The sequence below is a fragment of the Leucoraja erinacea genome, chromosome 2 (assembly GCF_028641065.1).
Source record: "Leucoraja erinacea ecotype New England chromosome 2, Leri_hhj_1, whole genome shotgun sequence".
In the NCBI taxonomy this organism is placed as follows: domain Eukaryota; kingdom Metazoa; phylum Chordata; class Chondrichthyes; order Rajiformes; family Rajidae; genus Leucoraja; species Leucoraja erinaceus.
In genome coordinates this window covers 60,940,578-60,956,682 of record NC_073378.1, presented here as the reverse complement: position 1 = coordinate 60,956,682, position 16,105 = coordinate 60,940,578, and positions in this window count along the sequence as shown.

Below are 16,105 nucleotides of genomic sequence, written 5' to 3'. Positions count from 1 at the left end.
GAGTTTAGAGGAGATGCATGTGAACCTCTGTCTCACCTAGAAAGCTGCTGGGTTCCATGGATGGATGTGAGAGAGGAAGTATGGGGATAGGCGTTACATCAGCGGTTGCCGTGGAAAGTACATGGGGGAGGGGGTATGTTTGGGTAGGAAGAGATGAGTAAACCGAGTTGTGAGGGAATTGTTTTTGTGAAAAGCGGAAAGGGGCGGTGATGAGAAGATGTGTGGTGGAGGGATCGCATAAGAGGTGACAGAAACATTGGAGAATGATGTGTTGGGTGCAGAGGCTGGTGGGGTGAAAAGTAATGTGCAGGGGAACTGTAACATTGTTATATCTGGGGGGAGGGTGAATGAGAACTGAACTATGGGATACAGAAGAGATACAGTGAGGAATATATCTACGACAGTAGGGGGGGGGGGGGGGGGGCATTCACTGAAGAAAGAGGACAGCCTAGAATAGAAAGCCTAATATTGGGAGTCATAGAGACATACAGCACGGAATCAAGCCCTTCAGCCCAATTAGTCCATTCCAACCAAAATTCACCCAATATGCTAGTCCCACCTGCCTGCATTTGGCCCTTATCCCTTTAAACATTTCCAACCCATGTACCTTTCCGAATGACTTTTAAATATTTTATAATTCCTGCCTCAACTACCGTCTCTGGAAGCTTGATCCATTTACTCCCCATCCTTTGTGTGAAAAAGTTGTCCCTCAGGTTCCTATTAAAATCTTACCCTCTCACCATAAAATTATGTCCTCTGATTCTTGATTCTCCTGCTCCGGATAAAATACTCTGTGCGATCACCCTTTCTATTCCCCTCATGATTTTATGCAACTTGATAAGATCATCCCAAAACCTCCTGCACTCCAAGGAATAAAGTCTTAGCCTGCCCAAATTCTCCCTGTAGTTCAGGCCCTCTTGCCCTGGTAGCATCCTTGCAAATCTTCTCTGCATTATTTCCAGATAAATGACATCCTTCCTATAGTAGGGTGACCAAATTTGAATACAATATTTCAAAAGCATCAATGACTTGCACGTGTAACTGAACCTCTCAACTTCTACACTCAATACCCTTACTAATGATGGCCAATATACTGAAATCCTTCTTGACAAACCTATTTTTGAAAACACCACTTTCTTATAACTGTGTATGTGTACTCCGAGACCCTTCTGCTCTACAAGACTCCCTATGGCACTGTCATTCACAGTGACGTTCCTGGCCTGATTTGACTTCCCAAAATACAGCACCTCACATTAACCATTGCTCAGCCCACTTGCCCAGTTGATCAAGATTCTGCTGTAATTTTTGATAACCATCTTTGGTATCTACAATACCACCCACTTTAATGTCAAGAGATGTGGCAGATGCAGAGAGATTGAGAGTAAGGGATGTCATCCTTGCAAGAGCTAGGGTGGGTGGAATTATGGTCCAGATAACTGTGGGATTTAGTGGGTTTGTAGCAGACATCAGTTGGTTGTCTGACCCCTGCGATGGAGACAGAGAGATCACGAAAGGGGAGAGAGGTGTCAGAGATGGTCCAGTAAATTTGAGGGCAGGGTGAATGTTAATGGTAAAGTTAATGAAATCAACGAATTCTACGTGGATGCTGGAGACAGCCACAATGTAGTGGAGAAAGAGTTGGGGGATTGTGCCAGTGTATGTTTGGAACAAGGACTGTTCAATGTAACCAATGAAAAGCAAGACATAGCTGGGTCTCATGCGAGCGGCCATGGCTACGTCTTTAACTTGAAGCAAGTGAGTGGTGTCAAACGAGAAGTTGTTCAGATTCAGATTCAGATTCAGATTCAACTTTAATTGTCATTGTCAGTGTACTGTACAGAGACAACAAAATGCATTTGGCATCTCCCTGGAAGAGCGACATAGCATATGATTTGAATAAATATTTACATTAGTAATAAATATTTACATTAGTTGTTGAGGGTGCGGACGTTCCGTCAGTGTGTTAATAGCGGGGAACTAATTGGGTCTGTCTTTGAGGAAGAACTGGACGGACGTAAGAACTTCCTGGTGGGAGAAGGAGATGTAAAGGGACTCATGTCCAGGAGTTAGTTACAGAATTTTATGTCTTTTTTTTTACAAACCAGTTTCTTGTGCCTCTAAGAGTCAATGCGGGTACAGTGTCAGGTACAGTGTCAGGTACAGGCCACGATTGAATAAAATGGGTACAGTTCCTCCCCAAAGGACATTTGCAAGGCAGATGGGATTACGTGATGAAACAGCTGTTTTATGTTCACTGATAATAGCTTTATATTGCAAATTAATTTAATTGCTTTAAATTAAATTTCACACCTTTCATCAGTGGGATTTCTAACACGTATCTCCAGTTAAGAACAGTTAATGACACCCACTTAGGTATCACATAGTATCAGCGTACCACTATCATAGCAAAAAAAGCAATATATTAGTGTAATCTCCAGCAATCATTATGCAATTAAATGCCTAGAAACAAGATTACATTTTCTAGTGTTGAAGACGACTAGCTGTGATGTACAATGCAGCCTGCACAGTGCAGTGTGAAAGTCAAGAATTTACTGGAGGTTAGACGTGCATGTATTGGTCTACATGCTGTGTACATGGACTCACCATCAAGGTCAAGACCATTTCATATGAGCCCTTGGGGACAGATGTACTTCATGTAATTCATCTCTAGTCCCATGGCTTTACAGCAATCATAACTGGTGCATATAGCACCGCCGCAGATACATATTTATTCTCTTTAATTTAATGTATATCAACGCGGTTTAATTCAGTGATAATCATTGAATCATTGATAGATAAAGCATGGAAACATGACCTTCGGCCCTCCGAGTCCACACCGACTATCAGTCACCTGTTCACACTATGCATTGTTATCATACTTTTGCATCCACTCCCTACACACAAGGAACAAATTACAATGACCAATCAACCTACAAACCCACACCTTTGTGGAAAGATCACATCGATGGGGAAGCCAACTCGAGCATCGGAGGAAAACTCACGCAATCTCAGAGAGAATGTGAAAACTCCACAGACAGCTCCTGTGGTCAGGTTTGAGCCCAAGTCTCTGACAATATGAGACAACAGTTCTACCAGCTGCGCCACTGTGCTGCATAATTATAAAATAATGGTTCCACATTTTAAAAATAAGCGTATCATAGTCATAGTCATACAGTGTGGAAACAGGCTCTTCTGCCCAACTTGCCCACACCGACCAACATGCCCCATCTACACTAGTCCCACCTACCTGCATTTGGCCCATATCATTCTAAAGCTATCCAGAGAGTTGTGAATTTGTGGAATCACCAGAGAGTCTCTGCCTCAGAAGGCAGTGGAGGCCAATTCACTGGATGAATTAAAAAGAGAGTTAAGGGTCTGTCCCACGAGCATGCGACTGCATGCGGCAAGGGTGACCTAACGTGGTCGCTTGAGCCATACGGCCTCGCGGGGCCGGTCCCACTTCGATCGCTGGAGCCGTATGGAGTTGTGCGGAGCTGGTCCCGACATCGCGCGGGGTTCCAAAAACTGACACTGTCCAAAAATTCCACGTGGCAATGGCCTGCCGGCCCACAGCCACATTGAGGCCATATGCACCGCCTTGACGGACATACGCAGCATCTTGACGCTGTATGTCACGCACAAACTTCCCGTGGACTTCGCTCGAACTTCACGTCAACTCGTACGGGATCACTCGACCTCCACGTGGCCCCCGCTTCCGGTTTGGTCACGCTCGCCGCATGCAGTTGCATGCTCGTGGGACAGGCCCTGTACGGGGATCACTCGACCTCCGCGCGGCCCCCGCTTCCGGCTTGGTCACGCTCGCAGCATGCAGTCGCATGCTCATGGGACAGGCCCTTTAGATAGAGCTCTTGGGGCTAGCGGAATCAAGGGGTATGAGGAGAAGGCAGGCATGGGTTACTGATTGTGGATGATCAGCCATGATCACAATGAATGGTGGTGCTGGCTTGAAGGGCCAAATAGCCTCCACCTGCACCTATTTTCTATGTTTCTATCCATGTACCTGTCTAAATGTTTTTTAAACAATGTGATAGTTCCTGGCTCATTCAACTACCTTCTTCGGCAGCTCATTCCTGGATTCCTCATTCAACTACCTTCTTCGGCAGCTCATTCCATACACGCACCACCCTTTGTATTAAATATTTTTCCCTTCACATTAAAACTATGTACTCTGGTTCATCAGAGGCATTTAGATGTTCTACTAGAGGGGTGAACACCCCTCATGCTTACTATCAAGGCATGAGGCTCCCCCTGTCGCATTTCTCTCCCTGCCTCTCCAGGGTAGAGGAACCATCGTTACAACCTGGCAGAAAATGACTCTCCATCTACAGGTTTACCCAGGGGACATATTCGGGGGGACTATATCATTTCTGCAGGGTACTTTAGACAAAAACATTTTTCCCAAACCAATGGATGTAACACTATTGCCTTCAAACAGAGCTCTGTACAGGGCTATCGAGCACCTGAAAAGTGGTTAAAAAGGCCAAGGCGGATCACAAGAGGAGCATTAGTTAGTGTCACCTCTGGCTCAGATCATCAGAGGCATTTAGAAAGAATGAAAAGACTATATGTACCTTCCACCCTACCAGCCGTCACATACAACAGATAATCCTCCGACATTTTCGCCACCTCCAATGGGATCCCACCACTGGCCACATCTTACAAATTTTCTCTCTCCCCTGGTCCAGGCAGTTATTCCGTCAGCATTCGTCCCTGCCGAAGAAGACCCATCACCAGTTAATGACTACCGTCCTCCGTCACTTCCACGAAGTGCTTCGAGAGATTGGTCAGCATTATCTACCACCAGTCACCCCCACCAATTCCTTATCAAAAACCCAAGACCACACCCTTCCCTGTGCTGGTACTTCCGGATCCTTTGTGGATTTTAGTTCAAACACAATCATCCCGGACATCCTCAGGTAAATGGTCTCTCGGCCTCCCCACACTTTAAGGATTTCCTCACAAACCGCTGTGAGACTTGGCCCCCACCTCTCCTCCACTTTGAGTACTTCCATCCATAGTCTCTACACCTACGACCCGGCCACAACAACAACCGCAGTCAAATTTCTGACGAGTGGTGCAGCAGGGAGGTTACACCTGAAGTTGACACCTCAGAAAACAATCCAACACCAGGAAAACCTCATTGTATTGCATCCGCTGCTACTAGGTGTTGGAGCTGCTCGGCGTACATATCGCGGCTGAGACGGACAACACGAGCGTAGAAGGCTCGCAGCGCTTCGAGGGTCCTCAAAGCACAACCTGGACTCTAACCTGCTCAGTCGTCGCACATAATTACAATGGTATGGCACTGATGCTCCCTTCAGAGGGTAACCAGGACAGCGCAGAGGATCAGCATTTCAACTCCCCCCCATTCAAATGAATCGGACCTTTCTGCCCTGGGCCTCCATGGCTAGAGTGTGTCTCACTCCAAATTGGAGGAGCAGCACCTCATATTTCGCTTGGGTAGCGATGCATGACGAGCAGCTTTCAGTTTCACTGACCAATCCAATTATATCTAGGTAGACTATATGTACTTCCACCCTCCAGCCGTCACATTAATCCTCTGACATTTTCCCCTCACCTTTACAATCTCCAGCTCTCCCACAACCCTGGTCACTGTCTCTACTTTCCCTCAACTGCAGGAAATGCTACACTCGCTTTACCTCCCCCTTGACTTTCCCCAAGCCTTTTCCAGCCCCCACCTGCACCTCCTCCACATCTAGCATCCGCTGAAGAAGGGTAGGCTTGGACCCGAAACATCGCCACAGTTAGCAATATTCCGAATCTGACCTTTCTGTCTTGGGCCTCCTCCATGGCTATATCTCATGCAAATGCCACCACTATTTCGCTGAGCGATTTCTCCAGCCTCCAATTTTTGTCCCTACCTTCGATTCCCACAACCCACTTCTCTACCTCTTCCTTTCTTCTTCCCCCCCATCTGCAGTCTGGACCCTATTCTTAAAATGCTGCGTCACTCGCTGAATGTCACATTTTTGTCTAAATGTTCCTTCTTAAAGTTGTTAGCTTCCACTGCCTCTTGCAATATCATCACTCAGGGCCCACAGAAAAGCTATGGTGGTAATGTTGGAAGTCTTCTGGGCAAAATTAAATAGTTTAGCTGCAGAGCTGGAGCATCCAGGAAACAGGGCATGGGCAAGATTAGTGCGTTCTGGGCCAATGTTTAGATTACACAACATAGTGCATTTGTCAATGCCAGGCTTTCAGTTGCAAAGTAAAAATTGGAAAGCACTCAAGAGGTCAGAGTGTATATCTGGAGATGAAGTTAGTTGGCCAGAACCTCCACCTCAACGGCAACAATGCTGCCAGGACTTGCACATGTTTCTCTGCACTGAAGGAACTTTCCTCAGCAACTGCTAGCTGTGCTGCTAACTGACCCTCCACTGAATTCAAATAGGGTATCTCCAGGTTTCACAGGCAGCACATCTGCAAATGAAAATCATACTGCGGCTGTCGTTTACCCAGGAAGGATAGGATAGTCAGAATCATTTTCCCAAGATAGGCGATTCCACAACTAATGGGGACAGGTATAAAGTGAGAAGAGAGAAATTTAAAGGAGATTTAAGTTTTACACACAGATGTGTGAATGCCTGGAATAGGTTGCCAGTGGAACTAATAGACGCAGATACAATTAGAACTTTTAAAAAAGGCTTTTGGCCAGGTACTTGCATTTCAAATGAACAGAAGAATAAGGGCCTAAGGCGGGCAGATGAGATTAACATTGAAAGACATCACCTTCAGCGTAGATGAAGAGGGCTAAAAGAGCCTATTAGTGTGCTGTACACTTCTATGGTTCTTTGCATAAACCAATATTCAGCTTCAGTGATAGTTATGACAATTGATGAGCTTGGAGTCACTTTGGGTCTCATTGACTGACAAAGCCATTCTGTGAGTGCAGTGGGCCGTTTATTGCTTTATTGTGCTGCCCTGATCCACACTGGCCTTCCAGATGTATTGACCACAGTGGAACAAACTTTGTGATCCAATGACAGGCAGTCGGTGATTGAAAGGCAGTGGAAGATCTGACCAATGACTCAAGTCAATAAACATTCATTATAAGGCAGCCTATTAACTGGAGCAGAGTGACACATATTCTCAACCTCATTTTGAATCTTTATTAACTCCAATATCGACAGAATTTCTAATGCGCTAGAAATTCAATGGCATTGCGTGGTTTTTTACTTTGCTGCATAAATGAGAATTGCTGTTCCTTGGAATGCAATTCAATAACAGTGGCTTCCAATTATATGACCGCTGAATTACATTATTGCAGAAATCCACTCAGGTTTCCTGCTGTGAATTATGGTAGCAGTGATGAGTCATTTCCTGTGTTGCATGTGCAGATTGCTATCTACATTAATCATGTTAATGTTCCCAATGTAATTTTGATAAAATACCCGTGCAAGCTGATTGAGATCCAGCACCAAGGTTTCTTAGAACATAGAACAGTACACCCCAGGAATGGGCCCTTTGGCCCACTATGTTTATCTCAAACACGATGCCAAGATAAACTGATCTCATTTGCCTGTGCATGATTCATATCCCTCTGAAGATAGACACAAAATGCTGAAGTAGCTCAGCGGGACAGGCAGCATTTCTGGATAGAAGGAATGGGTGACATTGAGGGTCGATACCCATCTTTATTCATTGCGCTTTCATGTGCCTATCCAAAAGCCTCTTAGATGCCACTATTGTATCTGCCTCCAACATAACCTCTCAAATGTGTTCCAGGCCTCCACTTCTCTCTGTGAAAAACACTTGCCCTGTATATGTCCAATATACTTTCGCCCTCTCACCAATTGCTATGTCATCTGTTGTTGGACATTTCCATCCTGGGAAAAAGGGTCTAACTGTCTCCTCTGTCTATGCTTCTCATAATTTTACGCATACTTCCAGGATGGGTCCAAAATTACAAGGCCAGTTTTTAGTTTTTAGTTTTAGTTTTAGAGATACAACATGGAAACAGGCCCTTCATCCCACCGGGTGTGCATGCTGACAAGCAATTCCCGCACATTAACACTATTCCACACACACTAGGGACAATTTTTCCAAGCTAATTAACCCACCTATCTGTACGACTGGAGTGTGGGAGGAAACTGAAACTCAGAGAAAAGCCTCTTAAACACCACTATTGTATCTGACTCCAACATCTCCTCTCAAATGTGTTCCAGGCCTCTACTTCCCTCTGAGTAAAACACTTGCCCTGTACATCTCCATTAAACTTTCGGCGGTGGGGCTGTCGTGGTCCAAATATTCTTAAACAGCCCAAAACGCAAATAAAATCAGTGATCATGCAGTATAATCTTTATTTCGCCAGGCAGGTGTGGTAAAACTCTTTACAGTATGCTGATAACATACTATACAGAGTTCCCACACAAAGGGACACTAATTTCAGTATATGTATATATACCCCTTTACTCGACGATTCAGCAATAAGTTATCTATGAAGTTTAGTACAACCTCTTGCTTCTTAAGATTGACAAATCCTTAAGTTTGACAGCATCAGAAGATTGACAGGTTCTTCTGACAGAGAAAGGGTTAGCCATATATAGTTATATGAGAAGGTTATATTTCTGCAGAACAAGCATTTTGGTTTTTTCTACTTATGACGCACATCATAATCTTGTGGAACAAGAGTTAGTCTGAATTTTCTCCTATGTTTATGTTATAGAGGACACATTGATGAAGTTGTGCTTGTTAACTCGCTTATGTTATTGGAAAGAGGAACATCGACAGTCTGCTGACATTGTTAATGTACTGAAAGCAAGGGTTAGTGCCATTTTGCTAGCTTAGCAATTTAATAGAAGACGGTGAAAGTCTGTCTTAGTTTCAGCGGAATCCATTTTGTGTTTTTAAATCATTATTAAGGGATGACCGTGAAGAACAATGGAGGACCCGGCGTGGGGGAACAGCCGTGAGGGGTGGTGGGAGAACAAAGGAGGAACAAAGGAGGACCTGGTGTGGTGTATTGGGGGGGGGGGGGGGGGAGCACTCTAGTTTTAGAATCCTTTGCCCTGAGGTAAAGCCTGTGTTTGTTTGTTTGTTCGTTCCGGTTACGGCACTGTGCACATGGCAGCCGGCAACGGTGGCTTGTCTTTTTTTTCACCATTAATTTAATTTGAATTTTAAGTTTTCGTGTACCTTATTGTGTGTGACTGTTGGCAGACCAATTTCCCTCCGGGGATGAATAAAATTCTATCGTATCGTATCATAACACCCACGCAGGTCATGGGGAGAATGTACAAACTCCGTACAGACCGAAAACCCATGTCTCCGGCGCTGCAAGTGATGTAAGACAGCAACTCTACCGCTGTACCACCGTGCCATCAGTGTTTATTTCCATTTAGGAGTAGGTAGTGAGTAGCATTCATGAACATCCACTGTCTGGTGAAAGTTCTCTCACGGTGTTATTTGGCAGGAAGTTCCAGGGTTGAGTAGCAGCAACAATAAAGGAACACTTATATGCTTCCAAGTCATCAATATGTTTTTAGGTCATACATTTGATTTTGAGGCAACCGGAAGATGATATTTTCCCCTTGGAGTAGAAAAAAATGAGTAGAAAAAATTTAGTTCCCAAATTTGCTTCTTTGGGGCGACACAGTGGCACAGCTGCAGCCTTAGGGAATGAAAGACCTGGGTTGGATCCTGACTACTGGTTAGTCTGGAGTTTGTACATTTTCCCTGCAATCAACTGGGTTTTTTCCAGGTGCTCCGGTTTCCTCCCACACTCCAAAGTTCTTCAAAGTAGGTTAATTGGCTTCGATAAAATTGTCCCTAGTCTGTAGGATAGTGTAAGTGTACGGGGTGGACGATGGTTGGCATGGACTCGGTGGGCCGAAGGGCCTGTTTCTGCACTGTATCTCGAAAGTCTAAAGTAAAGGTAAGGTCTAAGGTCTAAAGAAACCAGCCATGACTGTCAGCATCTGTAAACCTTGTCAGGCTAAGGAATTGCAAATAGGACCTTGATTTCAGCAAAGCTGCAATTACAAACCAGCTGTCAGTGCAGCAGAACTTGTATAAACAGGTGCATCTCCATTGAGTCTTGCAGCATTATCAGCTCAGAAAGGCTTGAGGAAGAGAGAGTGCTGGAAATAAATCCACAAAAGTGATCCTTCCAACTCATTATCTTTCCATTACGTCTCAAAATCGATGTGCTTTGTAGATGGTCAGAGACAGCATGAGATTGCTTGGTCGATAGGAAAATTACCTGCTAAGAAGACAAGTTGTTTGAGATTTTTGTTTTGCTATTCATTAAGGCTGAGGCTATTTGGATTTTACAACATTCATCCACCATTCCCCACTTCCAATGATTGGCTACCTCTAAACCAACCTTCATAACTCAGGGAGAGTGCCAGGATCACCAAACATCAAATGAAAAAGAGGAAATAATGTACACTCAGCAGGCAGGTGAGGCAACATCTATTGTAAGAGAAACAGATGAACTGTTGAAAGAACATTTTTCTATCTAAATATATTCTGCACACATCAAACACATTCCTCCGTTCAACCTAGAACTACTCAGGCAACTTTAAAATAAAAAAAATCAGGCCACTGGAGTAACTCAGTGGGTCACACAGTATCTGTGGAGGGAAATGGATGTTTGATCTTTTGTATTAGGAACTTTCAGACTGATGCAGTTGAGGGGGAAAGCTGGTAAAGTGTGGTGGTGTAGTTCACAGCCTGGCTAGTGATAGGTGAGTACATATCAAGGATGGTTGATTGGAAAATGTCACATAAGTAAGGAAGGGAAGTAGTGAAATGTAAAGCCAGAAAGAGGGATGTGGGCAGAAAGGGAGAGGAGAGTGGAAAGAGGGGAGATAAAAGGGAAATGGGAGACGCAATTGGAATGGTGGGAGATGAGTGGAAGAAGGAGGGGAAAGGAACAGTCCAAGATGACCGCGGGAGAAAACTGCGCACACCAGAGGAGTGGGGATGTGGGAATCAGAGGGGGATCAGGAGGTTTACAGGGAAATGGAGAACTCAATGTTCATGCCATTGGGTTGTTGGGTTGTACCCAAGGAGAATATCAAGTGCTCTTCCTTCATTCTGGCAGCGTGGAAGGTCAAGGACAGAAAGGTCAGTAAGGGAATGGGAAGGAATATAAAAATGGCTTGCTAGAGGCCGCTCCAACAGATCTTTGTGGAAAGAGCATGAGCGTTCAGAAAAACGTTTGACTGGGTGTGGATGTTTCTCTGTGTGGGGAGTGTCTGTCTGATTCTGGATGTGGGAATGTGCACATGGGGAGACACTGCTGAGTGTGGGAATAATTTATCATATTTTCTTTATTCTCACGTTGTTTTAGAATATAGGGGGAGCCCATTTACCTAAACAAAACCATGCCTGCTGTGATCATTTCTATTACATAGACTAAATGTAGTGAAGACGTTCTGGTTGGCTGAAGATTCCAGAACCAGTACCACAGCTTCCAAATACCGGCATCAGATGTATGCGAGAGTTTTGGCTTTGGCTTTGACGGTGAGTGTGTATCAGGGAGCTGTGTGGTGATTCGAGTGTTGCAGGTGAGGAAAGGAGATTTGAAGATCAATTCAAATTATAAGACAAGCACCTTGGCATATTTTATCAGGTGTTGGGACTCATTCTGTTATTGTTCCATATTTCTAGGTGTTCGCAACTTGGTGTTTCTTTTTGGCTGGAAGGTGCAGCCAGCAGAGTTATGTGGTGCTATGGACATTCCCCTTCTGGCACATGGCTTGTCCCGCCTTGGGTAGCCTCTTCGATCAGGATCTCCAGACGGCAATATCATGGGATTGGGGTAAATAATCTCCTGTTTCTCCCTCACCCCCTCCATCTGCCATTGCACAGTGCAGACTGCTTGCATCAGGGAGGTGGGCTTCATGGATAAGGTCCCTTTAAGGGCCAGCGCCTAATATGTTAGCTACTTTGAATTTTGCAGCTGCCAGTATTTTGCAATGACAATGTGTTGTCAGGCATGTTGCTTTCATTATTAGGAGCAATGATTTGTGAAAACTTGTCAGTGCTGTTTTAACACTCTTGCTTGGGTCACAGGGGATGAAAGGCCTATATTTCAAGTGGAAGCCAAATGAGAATATCATAGGGTCTAAATATCACCATATGCATTAGCACTGCATCATTTACCTTACAACCAAAGTACTGAAGTTCAGTAGAACAGAAATATATTTTCAAAGAAGGCCATTAACAACATGATAGCATCAAAATTCCCCGATTTTTCTGGAAATCTTCTTCTGTGACTTCAGCATGAGTCAATTGGATAATATGTCCCAAGCCACAAGGCCCTAGCTGTGGCTCCTAAATTTAAGGGTAACTTTGTAAGGTCATATTTAACAGTGAAACCTAATTGAGAATAAATGCAAAGGCTCTCTGCAGGCAGAATCAGACTTCATCGTTTCACTGGGATCTTTCACCAAGATCACTGCGATCTTTTCTGGGGTAGGGGTGATCTATACAAAAGGGACGGGTTACACCTTAACTGGAGGGGGACCAATGTTCTGGCATGCAGATTTGCTAGTGCTACACTTGTGGGTTTAAACTAAATAGCGGGGCGGAGGATTTGACAAATTGGGAGTATAAAGATGGATTTAAGGGGAAAGTGAGAAAAGGAAAATTACAAAATACTCCTGGATTAATGGGAAGGAAAGTTTGAGAAGGGATCAGAGAGTACGGTTGGGGGCAATAGTGACCGGTGACCGAGTGCGAAAGGGGAGGTGAAATTCCAAAGTTGAGGAAGGACATTATGCCATAGAGGGAGTGCGAGAAGGTTCACCAGACTGATTCCTGGGATGTCAGTACTGTCTTATGAAGAAAGACTGGATAGACTTGGTTTATACTCTCTAGAATTTAGGAGATTGAGAGGGGATCTTATAGAAACTTACAAAATTCTTAAGGGGTTGGACAGGCTAGATGCAGGAAGATTGTTCCCGATGTTGGGGAGTCCAGGACAAGGGATCATAGCTTAAGGAAAGGGGGAAATCCTTTAAAACCGAGATGAGAAGAACCTTTTTCACACAGAGAGTGGTGAATCTCTGGAACTCTCTGCCACAGAGGGTAGTTGAGGCCAGTTCATTGGCTATATTTAAGAGGGAGTTAGATGTGGCCCTTGTGGCCAAGGGGCTCAGAGGGTATGGAGAGAAGGCAGGTACGGGATACTGAGTTGGATGATCAGCCATGATCATATTGAATGGCGGTGCAGGCTCGAAGGGCCGAATGGCCTACTCCTGCACCTAATTTCTATGTTTCTATGTTTCTAAAGTGTTGTATATGATTGCGCATACATTAAGTATAAGAAATAAAGTGGATGAGCTAGAGGTTCAGTTAGAAATTGGCAATATGATGATGTGGGAATTACAGAGACATGACTGCAAGATGACCAGGGCTGGGAACTGAATATTCAAGGATATACGTCCTATCTAAAAGACTGACAGGTGGGCACAGGGGGTGGTGTAGCTCTGTTGGTGAGGAATGAAATTCAGTCCCTTTCGAGGGGTGCCATAGAATCAGATGTAGAGTCAGTATAGATAGAACTGAGGAATTGTAAGGGCAAAAATACCCTAATGGGAGTTATCTACAGGCCCCAAACAGTAGCCTGGATATAGGGTTCAACTTGAAACAAGAGCGAAAAGTGGCATGTAGAGAATGTAATGCTACGATGGTTATAGAGAGATTTCAGCATGCAAGTAGAATGGGAGAACCAGGTTGGTATTGGACCCCAAGAAAGGAAGTTTGTGTAATGCCTCCGAGATGGATTCTTAGAGCAGCTTGTACTGGAGCCTACCAGGGAGAAGGCAATTATCTGTTGTGTAATGAACCGGATTTGACAAGGGAACTTGAGGTAAAGGAGCCATTAGGAGGTAGTGACCATAATATAATGTTTTAATCTTCAATTTGAGAGGGAGAAGGGAAAATCGGAAGTGTCAGTATTATAGTTGAACAAAAGAGACCATGGAGCCATGAGAGAGGAGCTGGACAAAATTGACTTGAAAGAGACCCTAGCAAGGATGACAATGGACAACAATGGCAGGTATTTCTGGGAACAGAAGGTGCGGGATCAGTTCATTCCAAAGAGGAAGAAAGATTCTAAGGGAAGTAAGAGGTGACCGTGGCTGACAAGGGAAGTCAAGGACAGTGTAACAATAAAAGAGAAGAAGTATAACATAGCAAAGATGAGCGGAAAGCCAGAGGATTAGGAAACTTTTAAAGAGCAACAGAAGATAGCTAAAAAGGCAATACGAGGAGAAAATATAAGGTTCGAAGGTATGCTAGCCAAGAATATAAAGGAGGATAGTAAAAGCTTCTTTAGGTATGTGTAGAGGAAAAATTAGTTGACAAATGTGGGTCCCTTGAAGACAGAAACAGGTGATTTATTATGGGGAACAAGGAAATGGCAGGCGAGTTGAACACGTACTTTGAAACTACGGAAGACATAAACAATCTCCCACCTGAGGACCACTAGTACCGAGGAACTGAGGGAAATTCACATTAGACAGGCTGATAAATCCCCAGGGCCTGATGGTCTGCAAACCAGGATACTTAAGGGAGTGGCTCTAGAAATCGTGGACACATTGGTGATCATTTTCCAATGTTCTATGTATTCAGGATCAGTTCCTGTGGATTGGAAAGTACCTAATGTTATCCCACTTTTTAAGAAAGGTGGGAGAGAGAAAACAGGGAATTCTAGACTAGATAGCCTGACGTCGGTGATGGGGAAGATGCTGCGGTCAATTATAAAAGATGAAATAGCGGCACATTTGGATAGCAGTAACAAGATCGGTCTGAGTCAGCATGGATTTACGTAGGGGAAGTCATGCTTGACTATTCTTCTGGAATTTTTTGAAGATGTAACTAGTAACTTTGGAGCGCAGAAGGTTAAGGGGGGACTTGATAGAGGTTTTTAAAATGATGAGAGGGATAGACAAAGTTGACGTGGAAAAGCTTTTCCCACTGAGAGTAGGGAAGATTCAAACAAGGGACATGACATGAGAATTAAGGGACTGAAGTTTAGGGGTAACATGAGGGGGAACTTCTTTACTCAGAGAGTGGTAGCTGTGTGGAATGAGCTTCCAGTGAAGGTGGTGGAGGCAGGTTCGTTTTTATCATTTAAAAATAAATTGGATAGTTATATGGATGGGAAGGGAATGGAGGGTTATGGTCTGAGCGCAGGTATAGGACTAGGGGAGATTATGTGTTCGGACACGGACTAGAAGGGTCGAGATGGCCTGTTTCCGTGCTGTAATTGTTATATGGTGGGGGTTAGGGTAAAATGGGTACCCAGTGGATAGGACTTTCAAAAACATTTGATAAGGTCCCACATAGGAGATTAGTGGACAAAATTAGAACACATGATATTGGGGGTAGGGTACTGACCCTAGGATAGAAAATTGGTTGGCAGACAGGAAACAAAGTGTAGGGATTAACAGGTCCCTTTCAGAATGGCAGGCAGTGACTAGTGGGGTACCGCAAGGCGCGGTGCTGGGACTGCAGCTATTTACAATATACATCAATGATTTAGATGAAGGGAATAAAAGTTACATTAGCAAATTTGCAGATGACTCAAAGCTGGGTGGCAGTTTGAACTGTGGGGAGGATGCTATGAGGATGCAGGGTGACTTGGACAGGTTGGCTAAGTGGGCAGATGCAAGGCAGATGCAGTTTAATGTGGATAAATGTGAAGGTATCCACTTTGGTGGCAAATACAGGAAGGCAGATTATTATCTGAATACTGTCAAGTTGGGAAAAGGGGACGTACAATGAGGTCTGGGGGCCAGTCAATGAAAGGAAGCATGCAGGTACAGAAGGCAGTGAAGAAAGCTAATGGCATGTTGCCCATAACAAGAGGAGTTGAGTATCGGATCAAAGATGTCCTGCAGTTGGACAGGGCCATAGTGAGATCACACCTGGAGTATTGTGAGCAAATTAGGTGCTCTGCTCCTGACCAAGGATTGGGGCTGACCAAGACAGAGGAAAGCAATCTTGGTTTATATAAGAGATTGCATTGCATTGAATTTCAGGGCCAATACCTTTACATAGGCTAGGATGGTATGTGCAAGCATCGTAACTGAAGCATCTTCAATCA